The sequence below is a fragment of the Fistularia commersonii genome, chromosome 32 (genome assembly GCF_037954325.1).
Source record: "Fistularia commersonii isolate RoL2024-O1a breed Wild chromosome 32, RoL_Fcom_v1.0, whole genome shotgun sequence".
Taxonomy (NCBI): domain Eukaryota; kingdom Metazoa; phylum Chordata; class Actinopteri; order Syngnathiformes; family Fistulariidae; genus Fistularia; species Fistularia commersonii.
The window spans coordinates 4382253-4405106 of record NC_141315.1 but is presented as its reverse complement, the minus strand read 5'-3'; the positions used below and the strand labels follow the sequence as shown (position 1 = coordinate 4405106).

Genomic DNA, 22854 nt, shown 5'->3' with positions numbered 1-22854 from the left:
CATGTACATGATTTAAGCACCGGTGCGGATACTGAGGTATTATTGGATTGTCAAATCAATCCAAGTATAAACTTGAGTTGATCTCATACTCTGTACACAAGTAACAACATGCTGACTTTATTGTAAAATGATCAAAATAAAGCATAAAAAACAAGCTAACATGTAGTTGTTGGTCATTTCTGTCTCAATCATTCAGTCAGAAGAGTATTTGATGTGAATTGAACTATTGAATGCAGAGTAAACATGACTTATTTTTATTCATTGCATACATTTGTGCGGCTATTATATCCTGTTTGTGTGAAGCCGTACAAAGTCTTCACCTAAGTGGCTTATAGGCTCTGCTTTCTTGCACTCAAATGTAATCACCTTTTGCATTTCATGAGTTACTAATGTGGGCATTTTAAAGGGTCTGAATGTCACTGGGCAAATGCTCGAGCGCTCCCACCCAGGCTAAGCGCTAAGATATAGTAAGGGCCTTTCTTAATAGGCTTATCTGTCATTTGGGAGTGAGTTGTGAGCTGCAGTGTGTGCCGTGGCAGTGAACTTACTCTGCGGTGTGTGTGTGTGTGTGTGTGTGTGTGTGTGTGTGTTTATGAGACCGTACTTATATGACGTATCAGCTGCTCTTTTGATTCATCCTTCAGGGGCACCGGAGTGTTAAGTAACTTATCTGCACAGAGGAGGAGAGAAGACGTGTTTCATGGCGAGCGAGGGGCGGAAGGGACGGAAGTAACTTAGTTTTGCGAAGGGGAAGCAAAGTCATTTACCAAGCTTTGTTTTGATGCAGAAAATGTATATTTTTGTAATTCGCTGTTTGGAATATGGTGGATATTAGTAACTGTGGTTAATGATTTTCTTCTTCTTTTTGTGTAATTCCTCTCAGGGGCCGAAGACTTGAGGCGCTGGAGTGTTTTTCCTCCCGGTGTGTGAATGGGTGGGGGGGGGCTTTCGTGGTGAAGAATCAAGGCTTAACGTCAACACAGGTAAATACTCTTTGTTTTTAATCCTGACTCGCTGAATGTCTCCCAGACATTTGTAAAGCTTTCAAACTTGGGCCACGCGGCTCAGTTCGCTGCGAATGAATGAACTGGAGCGGCATTGAGAATCGGGGTCGTTTCTGGAATCAAAACGCATCTCGAGTCATCCGAAACACATTTCAATATCTCGATCAGTAAGCGCAGGTGTGAACTCAAAACAGGATGCTTTCAGATTTAATCAGTTTGAGACAGTCTTGGCTGCAATAGACGTTTCTTCTATCGGTGCCAATACAAATGTTCAAGTCCTCGCATTCATCATATTTATTTGCATTGCAACTTCAGCATCATTTTATTTTTGCCCTGAAAACAAGTTTCCAGAATAGCAGAAAAGAAATAGTGTGAACTGTAATAAATTCTGAAAGAAAAGTGACGCCAAGGAATTATGGAAACTCGTGCATTTTGTCTTTTAAATATATATATAATGAATTCATTAAACCAAATGTCAACTGTATCATTTACCACCCACCACATATACGGTGCTATATGATCACGATAGTGTACGCGTGTATTTTAGAGCAGTCACATAACAACACAGCAGATATTTCCAGAGTTGGACAAGTCACACCGAAAAGTCCCCTTCACACACAAACTTGCCACACTCTCAGACACGAGCGATAAAAATCAAAAACGTCTGTATAAACTGTGTACATTTATCATGTATCCCCCATTTGTATGTAAGTTACATAGTATAGTATAACTCGCAAACGCCCGCGCGCGAGCAGATTAATGTTATTGTGATACCAGCCGTTGTGGCCATCTTGAGCGCAAACTAAACGATGTGGTGATTACAGCATAGGGAATTCAGACTGTACGAGCTGAGACCAGTTTTATGGCATTTGGACAGCGGTTATGTCATGTGTGCAGAAATTACGTATTACTGTGCAGAATTGCAATTTGAAAGCAAAAACATTTACAGTGCATTTTATGTGTTTTTTTTTTTTTTTTTTTGTTGTTTTTTTTTTTATCCTACAGGCTCATTGCAGAGCTATTAAGTTTCACCCGGGAGTTTACTTTGCTGGAATTAATTATGAAAAAGATATTACTTCACATACTCATATCAAACAAAGCATTTTCTTTGAAACGTAGATCAGTTTCCTCTCTCACTCAAGTGGTTTAAAAGCTTTATTTGCATTGACAGGCTCTGTCGTCCTCTATTAGAAGTTCCTCAGAGGCTCCGAGCAACAAACTGCTGAGGTGTTGCATCTGTTTGTGCCTTTTCAAACATTTAGCCCATATGCAATCCAGCAGATATGCACATGAGGTCATGAATATCCTCATCAGCAGTAAGCCATCAGCTCTTCCTGTTTGTAAATGCAATATGCAGCTCAGTGTACATTCCACTAAAAGGAAAAATGATGCCGTGGAAAAGGAATGTAATTGGTTCGTCCACTGTATTATACAATACAGCAATGGCTTCATGGATTACGATTTGGGGCATCGGGCACGCACACACACACACGTTGAATAGATAAGAGTTAATCTTGATTAGAGCAGTGTGAATGCTGAGAAATACAGTGCCCTGACAAACATCTGCCTGCCACGCAGCTGAGTGGGATAAACCAAAGTGATTATTGTGAAAATGTCAGGCGAGGTAGGCAGTGAGCGCAAGTGAAAAAATAAAAGGCGGTGGGGAGGGGTATGACATGAGCAGGGACAGAACATGAGTGCTTCACAGTTTCCTCCTCTCAATGACGGATTTTTCCTCTGTAGATGCAAGGTTGCCTTCGAGGAGGGAAACTCTCACCGGGTTTGATGGAAAGGCTGCAGTCAAAGGAAATAGCTGCAGTCCTAAATAGAGAAGGTTGAAATCCGGGGTTGACGGCGATCGTTGCCTGCAGAATATGTGTTGGACTGCAGTTATAGATTAATCTCATCTCTTTAATTCGTTTTTCTTTCTTTAGTGCGTAGTATTTATTTGAGGTGTAATTCATGTCAATATTGTTTTATCCAGTCCTCAAAGGTATTCAGCTTTTAAAGCTTCATGAAAGAAACCAGGCACCTGTGGGTCTCTTAATCTTTTCATGGGATTTGTCAAATAAAATTGTAGAGAATAACCACGAGCCATCTTTCACCATTATGTCATAATCATTCAGTACATATTTTACACAAGGTCTAAGATTAGAACAGTGGAAGGGGTGCATTTGCCTTGTTTTAAGTAAAATGTGTATTATTCACGGTGCGGTGGTGTTGCAAGTGCCGTGCAAACACAATTATTCGCCGTGTACAATTTGAGCGCATTGTCACTTCCTCCATATTGAGTACTTTATCCAAGTCATACATGGAATAAGAGACATAGATTATTTCTTTATTTAATGTATTCTAACGGTTGCTATCTCCTAGCTGGTTTGCTTTAGGCTTCCCACCCTCTGTCTAACTCATGTATGAACTTGCATGGGCACTATCATGCTCTATTGGCGGAGAATTTTTGGCCCATCAACAAAAAAACACGGATAACTGCAGTGTATCAGCAGTGAGTGGTTGTGGCACTCGGTTTCATTTGAGTGGGTTAAAGTTTGAAGTTGTCCAGCTCGGTGTATGTCTCTGTGGCACCAGTGTAAGCCCTAATGAATAATTGCTTTCCTCTGTGCAATGTGGGGGTGCAGACTTTCTGTTAACCTCGCTAGAGGAAAAGGGGAGGAAAAAAATATCCCCTTCCTGTCAGTGGTCTCTCTTTCTCTCTGCTCTCTTGTGAGATCTGGAACCGATAAGCGTGAGGCCTCCGCTAACTGAACAGGAAGGATAGAGGCTCCGGCCTCAGACTGCTGCCTCTGCACACATGTCCACCTCCCCTGCATAAAGAAAGACGGCACAGCCTGTCACCACACGCCGGGTTTAACGGCGTTCGAGCCTCTTGGAAAGCGTATTTTAAGGATTTGGCTCTTATTCTGAAGAGATATCTGTTGAGTATTCTAAATGAAATGTGTTGTGATGAAAATAGACATGGGGTGAATTACAGCAGTTTCACACCCAGGCACAATCGCAACTCCTTTGTTCCACCGATCAGTGTGAAGCCAAGTGCAAGTGCATGGCAGAGAAATGAGAGTTTATCATTCAGCCCCTGCCGTCCCGAGGTCTGAATGACAAATTGCTGAACTGATAACCGGAGTCTTATTATTTTAGTGTTTGTTCATGATGGAGGTGTTTCTACCAGCATGTGCCGGCAACACAAACGGACTGATCTCTCACCCGTGTCTCAATAGGAGAATAGCCCTTAAACATTGCAAACATTTTGATGTCTCAAATGTCTCTTTTCTTTCTTATTTCTCTTTTCATCTCTTTGCTTTTAACAAGATCCTATCCAAATATGGTCACAATATTTGGATAAGACTGTGCAGTGGGAGAACATCTGATTAAGACATCGCGCCCCAAAAGTAAACGCTACATTAGATTTCGAAAATGTAAAATTGAATGTCATTACCTTATTAGTAAAAAGTATGTTGATGAAATTTGGAAAGAGGACAAGAGGCTTTTTATGCATGTATTCTATTTGTTTTTTTAAGCCACCGGTTTCCCTGCTGGTCTCTATAATGTCTGCGTTTACATTGTCCTCATCCCTTGATCAAGCTTTTAAACAAGTCCGTCTGAAATTTTATGTGTTGACATCTGTATCGTAGCACTAGTTGTATTGAGTTTAATGCTATGCACCTAATAAGTTGTTATAAACTTGTAAAAAGAAGAATGGAGAGTAGTATCCGTGAGTTCATTTGAATAATGCCAACTTCTATGATAACATTAGCATGACATTTTAAAATGAATTTTTATATTATTAAAATCTTTATTTTCGTTACTGAGAACTAAATCTCCACGAAGGACGTCATAGGAAAACATTTCTTTTCTTATGTTATGTGTCATGTGTAATGCACACCTCTGCAAGTGCTCACTAAAGTATACTCCTATGTGTTTGTTATACTGTTTAAATACTTAATAAGCATTAATTCCAAGTTATTTTCAGTGCAGCTACCATGTCATTTGATGGACAGCCTAAGAGAGATACTCAACTCCAATAGAATTTTAGGAACAGCCACATGCTGTTACACTATTCTCACCCATTGTAACACATGCATTCATTCTGTGAGGAGGGAAAACTATTCTGGGAAACCTGCATAATGATAAGAAGAGTGTGTAAAAATGGCTACAATGGAATTTGAACACAAACGGGAACTGATGGTTATTGAGGAAAAATCGACACAAATCATCAACAGCATATTTTATATCACAAAATACCACAACAAGTTTTTCGAGTATGTTCAGAATCCCCCCCCCCCCCCCCCCCCCTTCGCCTTGTATATGATCAGATGGTTTAGACTACTGCCTTGGTTCTCTCACATATATTTCTGAGATGAGACAAGTAACTGACTAACATCTGATGCCAACTTGTTCTTTTACAGTACTTTTAATTAAATGGGAGTCTCAGTCGTATCTTTTTCAGAGCAGAGACTGTTCTAGGGTGGTGTTCCTTCCATGAGAAAGCACAAGATAACGTGCCTGGGTGACAGATAAATTATTAGCCCATTAGTCACCAGTGAGGGAAAGAGGGTGGATGAACATGGCATCCATCAAATAAGCACCTCCTTTTTTCCCCAGATAGCCTCCCACAACTGCAGCCTGGGGATCTTGTAAGTCTTTCCCACTGATGTCGGAGCTCGGGGGAGGTGGGGGTCACGGAGTAGAGCTGGCGCTATCATAGGATTCTCTGCTGCTGCTCATGACCCAGCTGCTTGTACCAAGAATAATGCAGAAGTGTGTATTCAGTGTACTGAACTAAAAATAGATGCGGCGTCATACCCTCCTTCCCATGGACGCAGACAAATGCGGCTGTACACAAACATGTCTAAAACCAGGTGATAGTTGGTGACGTGCCAGATCACATTTGATCGACACGGTTGCCGCTGCAGTACAAAGTGTCAGTGTATTGAGGACAGATGTTCTCCACAGCCCGATCGGGTGGCCGGAGTTTCCACACGACAGGAGGACGCCGTAAAGCAACACTTGGCTCTGAAATGAACTTCCCCACTGTGTCCCTGTTAAATCTCTAAGCCTTCTTTGCATCTCATGAGTCTTTGTAGAAGGTATTTACTCTGCTACTATCCAACAAAGGCTTCACAGCAAAGAAAACCCAATAGTATTGTACAAATGAAACGGTGCCTGGCCCCTTTGATGCATAATTAAAACTGATACCCCTTTGACATGCTATCCATGGATAACTTGTCAATTTCTCGCTCATGATGAATAGTCTGAATAAGCTACGCCCCACAAGCTAACAAATTAATCAGTGGTTTGAGGGCAATATGTTTTAAGAACACTTGGCATGGAGACACTGTTGGCGCATGAATGGTGAACCTTGACGCTGTTTCTTGAAATACGACCACATTAACAAACGTGTCTTCTGCCTAATGCCGCTATATTATTGCATTCCTCTTTGTCAGTGAAGGCAATTACTGTGGTCTCATTAGGTCGGCACATTCTTGGTGGAAGATATAACTGAAAGCCAATGAGCTTGAATTGGCTCTGCAGCTTCTGCTAAGTGTTCTATATGTGATATGTCTGAATGAAGCCAATGAAATTAGCTCACATGTCTGTGAGTTATGCATGAAGCCGGAGCCACGGGGTGATTAGCTTAGCTCCAAGAAGAAGGGTAAACAGAGTTTAAATAAATCCAGTTACAAATCGTTTATTCTTAAAAAAAAATATTCACTTGCGCCCGGAGGCTTCATGGGCAAGTCTCCCTAGTATTCATTTGCAAATCATATACTATCCTTTTACATTTTTTATATATGTAAATAGAAGAAATGTAAGGAAACTGAAGGGCGAGATGCAGAATTGATCAACAGTGTCAGCGCGTTGTGTGCAGACTTATAGTCCTTTGAAAGGCTTCAAAATCTTTGTCTGTCCGTACAAAGTCTTGCAAACTGAAGGAAATCTTTGCAGGTATTTACTGACTGCGATTGATTTTTAGTTTACTTTGTTCTGTTTAAAAGAATTTGTGATGTTCTACCTGGTCGAGACAGAAGGCCGCCCACACAAAACTTCAATCGGACCAAGGTTTTTCCCCGGTAAAAGGCAGTTTTTCCTTGCCGCTGTCGCTGAGCGCTCGCTGAAGGGGGGATGCTGGGTTGCTGTAAATCATTTAAAAGAGTGCGAGTCAGACCTGCTCTACGTGTTAAGTGTCATTTGACAACACTTTTGTGATTCGGCGCTTTATAAATATCTAACTTCACTTTATCACTCTAGTTTTTCTTCCTATAAAGAGACCCTATAGGTTGAACTTTTTAAACCCTTGAATGCATTGACAGGCCAGTTGTCATCAGTTTCAGACTTCTTTGGTAATTTTTTGGATGAAAGGCGATGATGAAGATGATGATGGAGATGCTAATCTCACTGAAGGGGATGATTGAGCCATCAAGTTAAAACAGCTGTTTCATATACACCCCCCCCACACACACACACACACCACCCCACCACCAGTAGCTGATGATCATGGTGGCAGAGTGTAAGTGAGGGCAATTGACAGCAGAGTTTGAGCTTCCTCAAGAAGGGGAGAGCGTGAATGTGAGTGTGGGGGGAGCAAACCGCGGGGCTGGCCATGAAACATTCATGCACCTGGGGAGTCTTTGGATAAGGAGAACAAGCTGAGCCAGTAATGAAGTAAAGAGCAGAGGACGTTTAATGGCTCTGTTTGTCCTTTTATGTGATTGACTTTAGCATGGTCTCTTATATAAAATGCATTGAGAGTCTAATTGCACACAGTGAATCCATAATTACTTGTACTCACAAAAAGGTACTGCCTGCTGCATTTCCTCGCAGGAAATATTATTTACATCAGAAATGGTATGATAATTAGTTGAGCCCGACGGGATTGTCGGGACCGATATTGAATTGGAAGTTTAAAATGGTATTGTTGAAATGTTTATGTTAAATATTTAGACATCGACTGATATTCTGTAAATATCAAGGACACAATTACCACCAGCAAACTGTAGTATAATTACTTATTACGCAAAATGCCCCAGTTACTGGCTTACATTATTGACCCTGTATAGACGTGACTTCAATTACATTTAAGCATAACTTTGTTCGAACGAACAACACATGATACAGTTTAATAGTCTGTAACAACCAGCTGATCTCCACCTCAGATGAATCAGAACAATGTCTAATGACAGAAAGATGTGTTGGGCAGAAGTTGTGTTTTTTCTTTTGCTAGAATGGAGATTAATTCAAATAAAAAAGGACCTCCAAAAGGTGTTAAATTGACAAGTTAAGTTGTTTCAAAGAAGTTTTTATGTGTGTGTTTGTACATGTGTGAAATTACAAAGTAGCAGTATTAATAATGTCTGTTTTCCAAGTCAAATGAATGACATCAAACGGTCTTTTGACGTCGACATCACAATCTATATTCAACAACACGCTCATGTCCAAACAACTGTGATATCCAGGCGTGAATTTAGATCCAATAATGTAATCAGATAATCTGATCACAAGGACACTTTCCTTCTGTAAGAGCAAGAATGTGTCTGTGCAGAATTTCTTCGCAGGACAAAAAAATACATGCGTTATTTGGCCGCCCTACATCGAACTATGAACAGCGAGCCAAATGTGGACACTCGCCACTTGTGCTGGTTGAACACCAGTCCCTCCTAAACTCATCCTGCTTAGTTGCCATAGTCTCTTGTGGGTGACAGGAACGTCAAGGAGAAGCAGAGGAACGGCAAGATGATGAGCAGAAGAGCGGAGAAGTCGTCTTTAAACAACTGCACGTATAGTGTCGTGTCACTTGTTGTCCTCAGTGGTGTCTCAGAAAAACTCCCCCTTCTGTAAAGATGTAATGGCACAGAGTAAACAAGTAGCCGTCGCATTTTGATTCACAACCACACTGCAATGGGATGGGATAAATATAATCTGTGTATTAATTGAAATGAATGCATCGGAGAAGCCGAGCGTTCACTGTCAACGCCTCTGTCGTCCAACCCGGTCGGCTAGACGTGGCACAGTGGCGATCTGTTGTGTGAGACAGCTGGTCACATGTCTGCGGTCTTGTGCTAGACTGGCCCTCCGCCTTGAGGTAGTGGATGGCAGCTGACTGCTCTGATTCACTGAGAACTCAACTTACGTTTTGTATGCCTCACAATGGATTGACTCATGAGGAACTTGTTCAGCGTCCATCTCTCAGCCATTTTACTGGAAATTTCTGTTTGACTCCTTTGTTGCCTCTGTGTTTTAATGAAGACTGTGGTCTTTTCTGTTTACTGTGTATTTTTTCCAGCATTGTTTCTCCTTTCATTCCAGTGTCACCAGTTTCCCTTCCCTCAAACGTCATGTTAATGTCCTGGGGGAAATTGAGGGCGGCTAGTCAGTTGCAAACATCTACATTTCACCTGGTATTAATAAGATTTACCCTCTGGCTCCATCTTTTAACCTTTACGATTCTATTCTGGCCCCCACCAATCCTTGAAACAATCTTCCGTGCATCTTTGAAGGTTCTCAGGTTATGGACGACCAAATATTGTCGTGGCAACTGGACTTACTTTGATTTAGTTGCGAAAGCTAAGTCTAGATGCCATGGTAAGATTTGACAAAGAAATCTAATCTGGATTTTGTTCGCACCGTGACCGTGTGATGGTTACAGTGCTCCTTTATATCCCAGGGATGGGAGATGGTTACTGACTTGGCCTAACGCATAAACTGTTCATTGTGGAAGCCAGATTATTTTTCCGTTTTAAGATTAATGTAAACAAATGCAGATATTCAACAGCAAGACAACAGCAGGCGGTACCTTCTGTTAAAGTTTTTTATATTAAAAAATGAATCCATAAAGGTTTACTTGGTCAACACAATGATAATGAATATATTTTGATTAACTGAAAAAAAAGACAATAAAATAATGTGAACAACGTATTGACAGGGAAACAACACATTATCTTGAATCATGAGAAATGTTCCCTATGATTGGTAAATCCATTAATCTTGACTGTTATGAAACAAAGTGTTCTGACTACAAGGTATTTTAAAGAGTGAGCTACATCTGCTGTGGATTATAGAGAAACTGAATCAGGTTCAAGTGTCATCCTGTAAAATGCTTTTATTTTTTTTTTAGTCAGTGGAAATGTTTATAGCAATATCCATTTAAACTCTGTTTATGTTTTAGAACTGCATGCTTTTCTCTCTCTCATTCAATTTCCATCCAAGCATGATTTCTGCTCTTTTAACCAGCTCTTCATCCACTCTATCATCACTAACAAATCGCCTTTGAGGTTTCCGAGATTCTGGTAACTAGTTGACAGCATACATCAAATAAAATATGTCATTATATTTGTTTTGTAGCTGTGGTTACCCCTACGCCCCCTACCCCCATCATATAATATCATGTGTAACACCCATGCAGCAGCCACTAATTGCAGCTGGATATTAGTGTGAGGTCTCTCAAGATACTGACCTTGCTTCAGCCAATCATATGAGAGAATGTTACGTTGAGTCCCTGCAGCATGAGCGAGAGGAATAAATTATTGAGATTGGCTGCCCGCACCTTTTGCTGGACACCACTTTTAATGGCATCTATAATGGCGTGTTTGTGAGAGATTAATAGTGATGTGAGACTATCAAAGCAGCAGACACACAAACTCTGGCCGAACAGCTCACTGCTTGCCAGCTGCAGAATCAAAGAGGAACAGGAGGATGAGCATTTTACAACAGCACATTGGGCTTTTTTACTCACAAATTCAACACTTTTCATCTATTCTTTTTTTTTTTTTAAATATCCGATTGCCATCATATCCCCTGCAATATCACATGAATCCGTGGTGAGGATATCTGTGCAGGCATTTATTAATCCAGGACCTTAACAGGTTAAAAAAAAACCCACATATTTATTTAAACTGAGATAATAGTCTCTGCTCACAATATTTACTCTTCTGTCTCAACTGTGCTACTTCCACAGTCGGAGGGAGAAAAAAAGGCTTTTACAACAATCAGTAGCTCGTTTTCACTGACCTTTTAAGAGGCTGGATGGCACTTTGATGAAGCGAAATGTTTTCACGTTAGCAATAAAAAAAGGATGTATTTTTCTCTGTTGATGCCATCTTGACCTTTGTGGATGGCAACTTTAGGAAAACTTACAGTTTGCAGTTTAGGTTTATCAGTTAGAGTCTATTTAATGATAAAATGTGAAACTACTCTCTTAAAGATTCTGCAGATTGGCTTCGATGCTTTTTCCAGCTCCAAAGAAAAAGTATTTACAGTTTAAATCCGATCACTAAAAAAAGAAAGATATTAATTGCCTTTTGGCTCAGCTCTGACTTCACCAGGACAGACCACATCTCTGCCGATCCGCCTGTAGATCTCCTATTCCATCCTTCACTCACTCATGAACAAGACCCAGAGTTACCTGAACTTGTCCACTTTTGGCACAACCTCCTCCCCTACCCAGAGTGGGCACTCGACCCATTTCCAACTGAGAACCACGGTCTCGAAATTTGAAGTGCTGATCCTCGTCCCAACCACTTCACATTCGGTTGCGAACTGGAGATCACGGTCCGATGATGCCAACAGAACCCAATCATCTGTAAAAAGCAGAGACCAAATTCGGAGGTGACCAAACGGATCCTCTCAACGCCCCTGGCAGCACCTAGATATTCTGTCCATAATACTTAAGAACAGAATTGGTGACAAAGACTCCCTGGCGGAGTCCAACCCGGAAACAAGTCAGACTTACCACCAGCAATGCTGACCATCCTCTGGCACTGATCATATGAGGACCAAACAGCCCTTATGACACAGTTTGGTACTGCATACTCCCAGAGCACCTTCTACAGAATTCCCCATGTGACTAGGTCAAATGCCTTCTCCAGGTAGCTGGGCAAGAGCTGGCTCACTATTCCATGGCCAGTACAAAACCGCCACTGCTCCTCCTGGATCTGAGGTTCATCGACCCGTCGGACCCTCCTTTCCATCACCCCTGAGTAAATGTTTCATGGGAGGCTGAGAAGTGTGATCTCCCTGTAGTTGGAGCATACCCTCTGATTCCCCTTTGTAAAGAGGGAGCTCACCACCCCACTCTGCCAATCCAGCAGCACTGCCCCTACCTTCCACGCGATGCTGCAGAGGCTTTTCAGTCAGGACAGCCCCACAACATCCAGAGCCTTAAGGAACCCAGGGCGGATCACAGCCGTCCCCTGGGCCCCGCCACCGAGGAGCTTTCTGACTACCTTGGCAAATTCTACCCCAGAGTCTCCTGACTCTTCTTCCCCAGCTTGATGGCGCTTTGTCGGGATTGAGGAGTACTTGGAAGTATTCCTTTCACCGATCCCCATACCTGCCCACCACCTGTCACCGGGGGCAACTCCAGGGTGGAAAAAGAGTCCAACAACTCTCAAGAGGCCTGGTTCCAGAGCCTGAGCCGTGCGTTGATGTGAGTCTGACTTTATCTAGCCGGAACCTCTCATTCTCCCACCCTAGCTTAGGCTCCTTCCCTGCCAGAGAGCTGACATTCCATGTTCCTAGAGCCAGCTTCTGCAGCCACCGATCAGACCGCCAAGGTTCCCCCAGCTCATATCACACCCAATCCCCCTGGCCCCAAGTATGGGTGATGAGCCCAAGGGAAGGGGGACACACGTTGCCCTTTTGGACTGAGCCCGGCCGGGCCACATGAGGACAGACCCAGCCACCAGACTCTTGCCATTGAGCCCCAAACCTGGGCCTGGCTCCATTGGCAGGCCCCCGGTGAACTTGATCCAGGGCAAGGAAAAACCAGATCCATTCATCATTCTGGGGGTCTTCTTGAGCCACGCATTGTCTCGTCCCTCAACCCAGGACCTGTTTGCCTTGGATAGCCCTTACCAGGGGCATAAAGCCCCCAACAACATAGCTCCTGGAGATCACTGGGACACACAAACCTCTTCACCATGATAAGGTGGTGGCAGTAGGAGGAGTTATAATTTGTGTAATAATAATAATAATAATAATAATAATAATAATAATATATGCACATTCAGGAACCTTTTCAGCTTTATAACAATTTGCTGTAAATAGCACTGCACAACACAAAGGTAACTGGCTCCTTTGACGTCCATATATCTGTATTAAGCAAAACTAACATGCGCATAAATCCAATGGAAGCTTCAGTAGTTACATTTGAACATTACAGAATAGAAATATTAGACTTCATACAAATGAGTTGGTGGATTGCTAGAAAACAAACATTTAATGAGGGAAAAAACTTTCAGACTGGACCACACCTCAGATATGAGTTATGCTTTGATATTTTCCTCCCTCTAATCAAATGTTCTTATTGAGCAAACATGCAAACAATCTGGCCTGTGTACTTCCAGTCACATGGACCAGAAAGGCTGGAGCGTCAGGGTGTCTGTCCTGGTATTTCCTGAGAATATGTAAACAAACATACACCCTCTTTCCTTTTGGCTCTCTTTCTCTGTCACACACACTCATAGAAAGTTTTGCAATATACTCATTTAATAATCGTCTTAATTAGCCTGTGTTAGCCTTATGCTGCCTATGGTCTACTTTGTTAAGTTTTGTAATTTATTTTTGGGCGTCAATTAATTAATAAATCATTATTTAAAATCCGGCCTCACAGCATAAAGGACCCTGGTTCGATTCTGCCTTTCTGTTTGCATGGTCTGCGTGGGTTTTCTCCTCACAGTCCAAAAACATGTGGCAGGTTAATTGGGAAAATTGCCCTGAATGATTGAGTGAGTGAATGTTGTCTGTCTTTGTCTGCGGCCCTGCGATTGACCGGCAACCAGTCCAGGGTGTACCTCGCCTCTCGCTCGGTGACAGCCGGGTTAAGCTCCACCACCCCCCGCGACCCTGAGAGCAGAATAAGCAGTAGAAGATGGATGGATGGATATTTAAAATCACTTAATAGATTTTAGCTATTTTAATCTGAATCCCCTCTCTGGAATAAATGTCATCCTATTCACTTTTAAATCATCCAATAAAGCAGTTTCCATCTGTAAAAGTTATGTCAGAAGCTAGAAGACAGTCAACAAGCAAGATATCATCCAGTACCTGCTCTTAAATAGTCTGGCTTGAAATGAATTTCTCAATTTTCATATGCACTGGCCTCAACAGGATTATTTGAAATAGATTACAGATTAATGCTTCACAAAAAGCACGGTGTCACAGACATTGTTAACACACTGGAATTGACAATGCAATGAATTATCATTTGATTTAGCAGTAATGTGTTTGTGTTTAATGTTTCAGTTAACTGATTCAGAGTGTTAAGGTGCAGGGTTCAATGAATACTCTAATCAAAGCCTAAGAGGATGCTGCTAAATTGTGGAAAAAAAAAAAAAAAACAATTTAATGTGTCACAGAGAACCTTATTTTCATTAAATCCGACTCTGGGTACCTCGCTGTTTAATTTTATTTTTTCCTGAAGAGATTGTACAATGGTTGCAGTTTGTTTAAACCTGCTGCCGGAAAGTATTATTCCAAATGTGTATCAAAATTAGTTTGAATTTAACGGAATAATAATCATAAGCCCTGAGATCACATTTTGACCTTAAGATGAGATCAGTGTCTCTGTGTCTTTTGCCCACAGCTTTCGTTTTTGTTGCCATCTAACACAATTTCATGGTGCCGATGCAGAAACTAAAATTCAATAGCTGAACATGTATGCAGGGATTATAATTATGACTCTCTGTGGGTGATGTAGGTCAACTGAAAGACTATTTCCTCAAAAATTGTAATCCCGATTTGTTCTGCTTTTTCACCAGAAACACAGCATTGAGGTCTTTGTCAGGCTACAATGGCCTGGGCAGGACAGTAAATGCTGTTTTCTCGACTAGCGTGCCAGATTGCTCACAAAATGTATTTTACCTTATAGGTTCACTGGAGCACATGATACATTGCTTGAGCGATTACTCCTGAAGTTGTATTGGTGTACCGTGAGACCCAGCGCATCGTGATTATAGTTGAATCGGGAACAAGGTCAACAGGATGTACCCATTTGGCCGCAAGAGAGAGGAAATCATTAATTTAGTGTCAAGTGATAAAGCCTGGGTTTATAGTTAATTTTGTTTGTGTTCTCATTGATTTAAAGAAAACAACAAAAAAAAAAAAAAAAAGGAAAAAAGAAAGAAAACATCAACCAAAAAACGATCTCTGCACTTCTTCAAATGTTTCCACTTGCATGGTGTATAAATGTCTGCACTCAGCTAAACTAATTTCGTGCCTGTTCCTCTGGACTGGGGGAATAGTTTTGTGAAACCATGCATGAACATGAAAAATTGATTTGTTTATATATCATTGCAGTATAATGGGTTTTCGCCCTGATTCAGAGACAAACACTAATGTACCTTATATGAGAAAGGGGAAGGATTACTTTACTCCCTGTTTGCATTCCGGTCCTATGTTGTTGAAAACTGGTAACAAATATCACTCAAGACAAGGCTGTCTATTGCAGAATGAGCTTTTTTTCCACAGACGTCGTTATACGACTGGATCAATGAACCCTAGAGAAAAGATGGGCTCAAAGACCACACGGAGAGCAAGGGTTGTCACCATGTACCAGCATTTCAGCTCACATAATACATCAAATGTCTCCCTTATCTTTCAGAAACAATAAAAAAAGAAAAAAAGAGAGAGAGAAAAATTACCTTGACATAAAATCATCTCTGGTTTGTCCACCCACCAAAAATGTGTTCTCACTTGCCTCTGGTGGTGTCGAGTCATGCTGATAGTTTTGGTTTTTGTTGGCATACCTGCCTCTGACTCATTACAGACAAAGGAAGAATTCAGTTTGTGGCGCACAAGGATTGGACAAAAGAATTTGACAAGATACTTCTCTAGATATTGTCAAGGTTGCTTTGGATGATCAAAACCCTCCCCCAAAAAATCCTCACTTTCAGCAGGAACCATTCCTCTGCCAGAATGTAGCTCAGTTGAAAAGCTTTGATAGTGAGTTTCATGGCAGCAGGAATTTTCAAGATAAACGAATGGCTACTTAATGAAGGGCTGGTTCATGTCTGCTGGAAAATAATATTCACATGTCCGTGTAGACCTTTCAGTTGTGACTGGATATCCGCCAGGTTTAGCAATTCTTACTAATAAGAGGACAAAGTCTATGTGCATAATGGCATTGTAAAATTCAGTTCTGAAGATGTGAACCTTGAACAGTTTGAATTACTCTAGTGGATGTCTACCAAAACTATATTTTTTTTCAGGGGGAACATAAAGCACGGCTATTTTTAAAAAGACTGGAATTTTCTAAAATTCCTCTATATTTTGGCTTGACGTTAAAAGCCAAAAATGGGCTTTCGCGACAATATTAACAATCCGAATAGACGTTAAAGTCTAAATGCGTAGACATGAGGAGGTGAATGTTGCGTTCTGATAACTTGGCAACACAACTTGAAAAAAGTTAAAATTAACTGTTGTCAGTATTCTGAATCAAATATTCGTCTAGGTCCTCCTTAAGCTATCATTTTATTTACCCGCTTATCTTTAAAGTCAACCACCAAAATGCTTGTCTGGTGATTGCGCATTTGTTTTCAATGTGGGTAAAACATATTGAGTTGATATTTCAAACAGAAGATAGTAGTCTGAAACATTTATACTGGCCATCATATTTCTAAATCCATATATCTGTGAAAGTCTGATATCAGTTGTAAAATCAAATGACTTATGTCTCTGTTGGGCTCCTATCAGAGCAGGAGATGTATTTCCTCCAATGGGGAAATCCATCAAACACTGTGAAATGTCTGCTTCAGCATGGCGATGTGGATTCATTATTTCAAATACACTCTGACCCTTTTATATAAGAAAGTTTGAGAGTGAGAAAATGTACATTACGTTGTATTTTAAGTAACCCTGTCTCTCGGGAGGGAGGGGCATCATCAGGAAAGCCAGGCACGTGTAGTATCACATACTCCGTTAATTAAATTATGTCTGTCAGTCTGTCTTTGTCATCTGCCTAAAGTCAGTTCAGCCCCCGGTCTGTCTGGGGCAGCTGCACATGACAGCATTTGTATGTATGGACACCGCATTTAGCCTCGCCGTCTAATCCGTCTCATCTCGAATGTTTATACCCATGGGTCGGATAATATTTCATTTAAAAAAATAAATAAATTCAAAAATTTTCATCGGGGGAGGTGAATATTTCCCAGTTAGGGAGGACAGAACTAGATGCTCTGAATAGTCTCGCTCCATCTGTCTGCATGACTGCATGGTACATGGAGCTTTGTGGTGGTGAATCTGCTTCAGGGGGTTGTAGCAGTGAGTTGGGGGGAAGCGGGAGAAGTGGTGGGGGGTGTTTCTGTAAATAGCCCACCCTGCATTAAGAACAGGCATGCCGGGGCTACGCTCTGTGCAGTCCTGACCTCACCAACCTAACCGCCGCTCACATTTCCTCACAGCACGGGAGGCTGTGGAAGTCAGCGCAGACTGTTTCTCCACTTTATCCAGGTCAGATCTGATCTACTCTCACTAGTAAAGCAGTGACGCTTATGACCTCGGTGCCCCCTCACTGCCAGCTAGTGTCAAAATAACACGAGTAGCTCTGCTGATGGCCTCTGCTGCTTCGCCTGCTGTTATGAAATCATCACCGATGGATCCCTAAATATCTATACTTCCGTAAATGCGCAGATCACAACAAAGTGTCAGCTTGATGTGAGTCCCCCACCGCATTATGCTGTTAAAAGAGTTTGTGGTGCATTTGCAGTGGAAATGTGTGTGTGCTTGGAAGTAGGTCATTTGGAACTTGGACACTGATTATGTGCTGGCCTAGAAATGGGCTATAATCGGTGTCTCTCATACCAAAACAGCTTTTCATAAGTGACGGTTATTTCAAGGTCAGGACAACAGTTGTCTCATTCCTACGCATACATACAGACTTAATTGGCATTCTTAGCAACCCTCTGCAGACCGGTGAGATTGCTCATTTTGTGATTTATTTTGACAGTGAAACACTAGAATATCATGTTCATCTCTCTTTAAAGGGACTAGAATGTGCCAAATCTGCAGGCATGCCCTGTTCTGTTGTCTGGGCAGATTCCTTGATGGGGGTTTGATGTGTTCCTGCAGATGCCACTTCAGCCAATAATGTAAATATTCATGGTCTTTGAACAAGCCAAGACATGAAATAATCTTTCTCTGACATTAAACTCTTCTGGAAAATGCATGTTTAAGAAAGAGGGACTTTTTTTTTTTCACGACCGCGTCGAAGTAAATCTCATTTTCCGAGCTCGGAATTAACCGGCGTCTAACGTCACCGCAACTCCGTGTCTCTGTGAGTCTCTTAGCTTCAAGCTGCTTTGTTAATTTCTGCCGCAGATTCTCTTGAAACGCCATCAGTTTTTTTTAAACACAGCTTGGTGTAGAGGCGGCTCTGCTCACGGTATGAACTGATATTTAGCTTAAATAACAAGACATGCTCCTCCAATGGTGGCAATATGAGGTCAAACGGCTATGTTTGTGTACTTCCTGTTCTCTTCTGCAGTCTTGGCAAGTGTGGGTCAAGAATAAACACCGAGAGCCTGCCGGCATGAATTGAGCGGCCTTGTGTTTAAAGTGACTTTATTGCGTGGTGTGTTTGGTTGCATCCTAATAACCTTGACTTTTCTAAATGACACCAGGCACATATCAAAGGGCCAAATCTGTCCCGGCAGTTTGCATATCATCACAGCTTTGCATGAGAGCACATGTCCGTGTGTTCGGCACAAAAGATACTCCTGTTCACAGCGTGAGCTTGTTTATATGAGCCTCGTTGTGTTCGTTGACGTATATAGCCCGAAGTCCATAAGCGACATGGACAAAATCCCAAAGAAAACTATATCAGAGGCAGCAGCTGCAGGCTGCATGACTGGGAAGAGAAGAGGTAAAGAGGGAAAGAGAAAAAGAAAGAGGAGAACAATTGACCAGAAGCGACACGGGAAAGAGAGGTGACCTGATTGCTCAGCTGGCCAAGAGCACGGGAAGGAAGCAGCAGGAAAGGCTGGTCCCCTTAGTCTGGCCCAGCTCTCGGCTACTTCTCGCGGGTCCCTCTGTGGCCTTCCTCCCCCCTCCTCCTCCTTCCCGGACTGCTGCCTGTCACGGCTCACTACATCGGAACAAAATGATCAGCTCTCACCTCCTCATGAACACGGGTCATCGTGGTAGCCGTTCTAGGGCCGGGCCCTTTGTATTAGATAGGGATCACTGATATATAGTGGGGAAGAAGAACGGCTACAGGAGGCTGAAGAAGTCTGTATTTTTCCGAGTATATATGTGTTATAGTTAATGAAATACAAAAGTACAATTGTAATTGTTGGAAATGGCCTTGAGCAAACCAGTTTAGTACTATTAATTTCACCTTGTGCCACTTGAAGAACTGATTCTTCTCGCCAAGGACCTCTTTCATCATTCCTGAAGCTCATAAGGTAATTAATTTTGATCACAGTCACCAGTACAGCTTTTCACATCAAATACCCAGGAGCATTTTTAGCAAATAAGCCGTTCCTCCTAAAAGCAAACACCCAAATTCAAATTATCACTCTCACCCTCCGTGTGTTTGGCTTTTGCACGGAGAAAGCAGTGGGGTGTGGTGAATGACATCAGAAAACAGAGGGACCTGCACATTTGCATACCTTTTTAGCATGTGGCTGGGGGAGCCTTATTAAATTCAGCACCTCCCTCCCCCCTCTCGTGGTTCGGCAAAACCAAAGGGGGGAGGGGCGCAAGAGTTAAGAGGGGTGGTCTCTTCTTGGAGACAAGAGGCAACATCTGAGTCTGCAGACAAACATTGTTTCCAGACATGTGAACAATGTGGCAGCAAAAGCAAAGTGTTTTTTTTTTTTTGTTTGTTTGTTTTTTTGTAGACCACCGCAGGCCTTGCCATGTCACATGGGAGCATTACTCTTTTATTCACAAATGAGTTATATTGAAACAGTGCTTAATGAAATAATGTCCTGACCGTTTCTATAATTAGTAGCTAAATGTCTGCTTTTGTGCCTGGTCTATGGTATTGCTTCTCTATGACCGGCAGGCTAGACGTAGGGAAAAAAAAACATTTTCACGTGTGAAAAATGAAAGGTAATGCACGCTGCTTTTATTTTGATCCTCAGTAAAACAGAATGTGTCCTGTAAAGTTTTATCAACTTTTAATATATGTAGCCTTATTTATATTAGATTAAATTTGTCCATTTATAATGTTAAGGTTTTTTTTGTGGGGGATAAGCAGGTCTTTGCACATGATCAGCATGAGCTTGATGTCCGATTTTAATATTTTTATCTGATTTATTTCATATGCGACCACATCATTTATTAATCAGCATTTAATAGCCCTCAATACTCTCTTAACAGCACTTTTCTTGTTTATACAATGAATTATTAACTCAAATGTAAATCCCATAATTACCATCATCATTAGTGATTGCTTGTAAATGGATCATTTATAACACGTCTCTCTGTTAACTAGACTTGTTTCGTAATAGTTTGCAAACATTCGCAAATGTTTCGCAATAGTTCGCAAGTCCATACTTTGAAAAACAAATCAAACACTCATTTTATTTGTAATCACATGAACCGTGTTTTCCTTTTTTTTCCTTGTTGCATTGTCCATTCAAATGCACTGCTTCAGTTGAATGGTGTCTAATACTGTCCTCCACAGGAGGCTGTTGTGATATATATCCGTATAGCTTCCTGCACTAATAATAATGTCAAACAATAGTACTTTGTTTAGTCCTATAGAGTGTAGCATTCTGATAGTCTTTTAGAAACAGTCATTCAAACAGCACAATCACAAAAACACATGCAAAAAAGGATTGCGAGTTTCTTTCTTTACATTTTGATGGCACACTTTTAAGGTATATGGTGTGTTCAACAAGCAAACTGAGGCAGACTGCGATTCTATTTTGCATGGGAGGAGTTAAACGACTGCAATGAAAGAAAGCCTTACATACAGTGTGTTGTTTGCTGGGTGTGCAAAATGTTCATAATATTCAAATTATGCTCATAATATTCAAATCTGTGGTGGGAATTGCACAGGATTGTATTATCTAATTTGACGCCGAGACATTTCTTTGTCGTTTTATCTAAAACTCAACCACTCTGACATGAAATCAAGTCATGTTTAACTAATAGTCACAGCACATATTGATTTCCCCCCAAAAAATCACGTGGGCACATGACAGCCATTGAATGTGACATGCACAAGACTTGTGCAAATCCAAAAAATTACCCTCGCTTTTTGCTGTTTTTGTAAGCCCCACCTTAGCATTTGGCACAGCCAGGGAGAGGGGGTGGGGGCAGCGGGGGGGTCGAGAATGAAGTGAAGAAATATCACAGATGTTAGTCTGCATCGACTCCTTCCCCTTTCCAGACTTCCTGCTCAATCTGGCCTCTTTAGCCACCCTTTTCATTCTCCCTCTCCCCCCCCCCATCAACAAAAGGCAAATGACTTCTTCTAACCTAATTTCACTTTCAGTGTGCAAGGGTCCGCCTCAACGCCTGCTGCTCGGCAGCGTTTTAGAAGACATTGTGCAGAGTCGAGCCAGTCTGGAGTCCAGTTGGCTTTTCTTTGCTTTTCCTTGTTTTTTTGACTTCTGACTTTGAGAAGATATTCCTCTTAAAAGTCGTCTATCAACTTGGGTTTTTCACTTCTTAGATTTTTTTTTTTTTTCCCTTGCCTATTTATGCCGCAGAAGGCATTTTGCACCACGTGCCGCAGGCACAGTTGTCTAGAGTGCAGTTGGCTAGGGTTTCAGCCTATGCTTCAACCTCCGTGCATCCCCGAGATGTGACTGTGACCGATGTCACACTTGTGTGACTTGCCTAAATCCAGTCTTGTGGCTGCAGTGGTGGTGCTGTCACTCATCCAACCCCGCAGTTGGTCGACTTGCACGGCGATTTGTAGCGTAAGCTTCCCTGTGTTTAATTTAAGAGAGGAAAGCTGTCTTAACCTTACTACAGTTCACTAAAGAACATGCAAAGATGCTGCGCGCCGATAAAGGCCAGGAAGTGGTGGTGCATCTTTGATTATTTGGCCTCCCTCTCCTCGGGGACATGTTGCTGCTTCAAGCATGGCGGCGTCTTTGCTGTGACCTGGAGGGTCCTTGATAGGTTCCTGATGTGTTCTGACCGTATTTCTGTCTCAAGGGTCACTGCAATTTATCCAAGGGATACGATACATGATATATTACCTAATGACCGTTAAATTTTTACAGACCAGACCTGGGGGAATGTCCATTTGCTCAGAGGCTTGCAAAAATGTGCATGATTCATGTTAAGGCAGACAGAAAAAAAAAAAAAAAAAAAAAAAGTAAGATCCCATGATTGTGATTTCGGGATGTAATAGATGCTAAGAAGCATTTTACTTAAGGAAAAACTGTCCTGAACTGACACTGGCTTTTCTCAGCTCTTTTTGCTTCCCCCAACAGGAACTGGCTAATTTCCTGAACTCGATATACCATTTGGTCAACATAGAGGGAAACATCTGAGAGAGGGGATGTCAGAGAATTCTTCACTTAAAAAAGCCTAATGAGTGTGAATCTTTCGGTCAAAGCTTTTTAACGTTTTACAGGTGGTGCCGTGCTTTTTCTGTCTGACTTTGGAGGCACCTCAGAAAGAAAATTGAGCAGACAGGAAATGAAACTTTTACAGAGAAAAAAAAAAGGGGGTGGGTGGGTAGGGGGGACTTTTTTTTTTTTTTTGTGTTCCTCAGATTTCTCCACATGCTCAGCCGTTCCCTCCAACAATTCTGATTCTGATTGTTATTCATTAGTGGAGTCATTCACAGATTCCCTCTGCTCTGCTCTAGCGGGGTCAGAATGTAACGTGCCCTCCGTGCATTTCAGTGGCTAGTTCAAAGAACGTTGTGCTA

At 41.8% G+C, this 22854-nt stretch overlaps 1 protein-coding gene across 4 annotated transcripts in view; it reads left to right on the top strand.

Annotated features, from left to right (window-relative positions):
• The window catches only part of LOC147215187 (zinc finger MIZ domain-containing protein 1-like), a 121282-nt gene that overhangs the window by 33128 nt on the left and 65300 nt on the right, over nucleotides 1–22854 (top strand). For all 4 annotated transcript variants that reach the window (XM_086139855.1, XM_086139856.1, XM_086139854.1 and 1 more), the window contains exon 2: nucleotides 884–983. The gene's annotated coding sequence lies outside the window, so the exon portion shown is untranslated. The remainder of the gene's footprint in view (nucleotides 1–883; nucleotides 984–22854) is intronic.